The sequence below is a fragment of the Cupressus sempervirens genome, chromosome 7 (assembly GCF_028749045.1).
Source record: "Cupressus sempervirens isolate cs-2001-9-10 chromosome 7, ASM2874904v1, whole genome shotgun sequence".
Classification (NCBI taxonomy): Eukaryota; Viridiplantae; Streptophyta; class Pinopsida; order Cupressales; family Cupressaceae; genus Cupressus; species Cupressus sempervirens.
In genome coordinates this window covers 868030237-868034051 of record NC_143124.1, presented here as the reverse complement: position 1 = coordinate 868034051, position 3815 = coordinate 868030237, and positions in this window count along the sequence as shown.

The following is a 3815-nucleotide window of genomic DNA, read 5'->3' as shown; positions in this document are numbered from 1 at the left end:
AGTAGTTTGTCTATCATTGATTGCCATTTCAACATTTACAAAAATATTTCCATTAAGTGAAATATTTTCATACAAGAGAAAAAAGATATCACATGTGCTATAGGAAAATAGTACCACAATTAAAGGGTTGTCCTAAAATAATGAGTAAAAACTTGTGGGTGTATCAATCTATATGCGTAATCATATTTCAATATACAAAGGAATTTATTTTGAGGATGGCTAAATCAATAGAAGACATTAGATTTCCATAGTCAACAACAATTAGAGTGTATATTTTTGGATTCAATTATTTTAACTTTATTTTCATTAACATTTCAGATCATACTTAGTGATCCATCATATGCATTTATACATGTCTCTTACATCCCAATGATAGATCATTTAGTATTATTTGAAATATTATTGCAAAATAAAATTGACATAATTAATTCGAAAGCATATAGTCTAAGGGTTAAATCAACCCCTCTTAGATCAAACTCTTTTGGGTATAACCCTCTACTCTTAAGTCATAAACCACTCACCGAAGTGTGCATTCCATTCCAAGATACTTTAAGGTATATCATAACACATATCATAAACATCACTAGAAGTAATGTTTCAACAACACAACTTTTCCTCCCTACCCAAATCTATTAGCGTGAAAATGAATATTTTGTGTTTCATAGTACAAAAACTATGTTCTTCATATGCTTAACATTGGGAGTAAGGTTTAGATACCTTTCCAAACTTAATGACCATTTGTTGAGGATTAAAGAAGAGTAAGAGCTTGTTAGACTTTAAATATTTCAAATATGGAATGAGATGTATAATTTAGGACAATTTGCAAATTGATATGTCAAATATAATAATAATATTATTTATTAAAGTGAAGGGATCAGTATAGATTGCAAGTGAGAGTGATATTTTTAGGTTGTAGGTATTAGGTAGCCCCATGTTAGGCTAAAACCACAAACAGAAATAACAATTACATGCAAATATAACTAGTAACAGAATATAATAGATCACACAAGAAAGAACACAAGGCACCAAGATTTGACATGGTTCACCCAATCCCTGGGCTACGTCCACCAAACAGCAAGTCCGGTCTTATTACAATCTAGTGATTACAACCTGATTACAATCTGCAATCCCTTACAACTCAATACCGCCACAAGAAGCAATTTTGCATCACAACATAATGAAAAATACCTAACCCTAAACCCTTTTATACAAGTATTTTATGTAGTTTTAGGGTTACAACATGTCGGCCATATGTCGGCCATATGTTGGCTACAACGTTGTCCATGGCCCAAAATTTTTGAAGTATGTACAGTATTTTCCTAATTAGTCACCACAATCTAACTATCTCCCACTTGGAGACTGATCAAGCTCCACATTAAACAACAATCTCCCACTTGGAGACTGATCCTGTAGCAACACCGCTACTTCATGGGGCTCCCACTGGATCAAACCAACCTAGACTTTGCTATTCTTTTATTCATGTTCAGTCTAAAAGACCAACCAAAATTGAAGAGGAGTTCAACTTCTCTCTTGTTACTACCTTTGTCAACATATCTACTGGATTGTCATTCGTATGTATCTTTTCCAACTTTAATTGTCCATCCTCCAAAATTGACCGAATGAAATGGTACCGCAACTGTATGCATTTGGTCTTAGAATGCAGAGCAAAAATTTTTGCAAGATGAATGACACTTTGACTATCTGTGAACAAATAATTATCCTTCTGAGGATGTCCCAATTCTTCCAAGAAGAACTGAAGCCATATCATCTCCTTGGCTACCTCTTTAGTAGCAACATACTCTACCTCTATAGTGGATAAACAATTAATCTTCTATAACCTAGAAACCCAGCTCATGGCTGCCCCACCAATAGTAAAGACATAACCTGTAGTACTTTGCCTGGTATCAATATCCCCTACCAAATTTGAGTCAACATAGCCTTGTAAATCAGTAGTAGAGCCCCCAAAGTGTAAACACTTATTGGATGTGCCTCTCAAATATCTGAGAATCCATTTGACTGCATTCTAATACTCAATTCTTGGATGACTCATATACCTGCTAACAACTCCCACTGCATGTGCAATATTTGGCCTGGTACATACCATAGCATACATCAAACTTCCTATAGCTGAAGCATAGGGTACCTTGGACATCTTATCCTCCTCTTCCTATGTCTTGGGACACATCTCCTTAGTCAACTTCAAATGACCAGGTAAAGGTGTGCTGACAGCTTTAGCATTCTCCATAAAGAAACATTGAAATACCTTCTCAACATAATCAGCTTGAGATAGTGTCAATGTTCTATTTTTCCTATCTTTGCAAATCTTCATACCAAGGATTTTTTTTGCTACCCCCAAATCCTTCATAGAAAATGCATGTGCTAATCGGCTTTTTAGACCCTTAATGTGATCCATGTTAGACCCAACTACAAGCATATCATCAACATATAAACATAAAATAATGTAGCTATCATCATCCAACTTCTTAAAGTAGACACAATGATTTGAATGACACCTACTATAACCATGCGTATGCATGAAACTATCAAATTTTAGATACCATTTTCGAGGTGCTTGCTTCAAGCCATACAAACTTTTCTTCAATTTGCATACTAAGTTCTCCTTACCTTTGACCTCAAAACCTTGTGGCTGAGCCATATATATTTCTTCATCCAAATCACCATGAAGGAAGGCTATTTTAACATCAAGCTGCTCTAAATGCAAATCTTCAATAGCCATAAGACTTAAAACAATACAGATAGAAGTCATTTTAACAACAGGAAAAAATATCTCATTGAAATCAATTCCCTTTTTCTGTGCAAATCCTTTTACAACTAACCTGGCTTTAAATCTTTTCTTACCTCCATCCTCTTCTTTCAACCTGTAAACCCACTTATTCTGTAAAGCTCTTTTACCTACAGGCAACTTGCACAAATCCCATGTCTTATTCTTTAGCAAAGAGTCCATTTCATCTTTCATTGTAGACTCCCACTGAATCTTAGTATCCACCTGCATAGCTTCATCATAACTTTCAGGTTCACCAGCATCAATAAGTAAAATTGAATACAAAGAGGGAAAAAATCTTTGTGGAGGTCTAATTTGCCTCGTTGACTATCTAACATTCACTGGTGTGTGTGGTATTTGTTATTGCGATTGTTGCACATCATGAGGAATAACTAGAACACCAGTGTTTGGAGTATCATCTAGCACTACATAATCATCTTCTTTCTTCTCATGTTGCTGCAACAAATCTTTGTACAACACTTTCTCATTGAATATGACATCCCCACTTCTTACAATTTTATGATTTTCAAAATCCCAAAGCCTATAACCAAACTCATTAATGCCATATCCAACAAATGCACATTTCTTTGACTTAGCTTCTAGCTTGGTTCTATTTTCAGAATCTATGTGAGCAAATGCTTCACAACCGAAGGTTTTGGGAAAAGAATAACTCACTTTCTTATGAGTCCATGCTTCCTCTGGAATACCATAGCCCAAAAGAGTAGAGGGACCTCTATTAATCAAATATACAACAGTATTGATAGCCTCCGCCCACATGTGTAAGGGCAACCCATCATGCAATCTCATGCTCCTTGTGCGCTCCATTATAGTCCTGTTCATGCATTTAGCCACTCCATTTTACTGTGGAGTCCTTGGAACAATTTTTTGTCTACGAATACTATTAGTGGAGCAATAATCTTCAAATTCATGACTACAATACTCACCACCATTATCATATCTGAGACATTTTAATTTTTTACCAGTCTCATTTTCAACCAATCATTTCCATTTCTTAAAAGTTTGAAATACATCA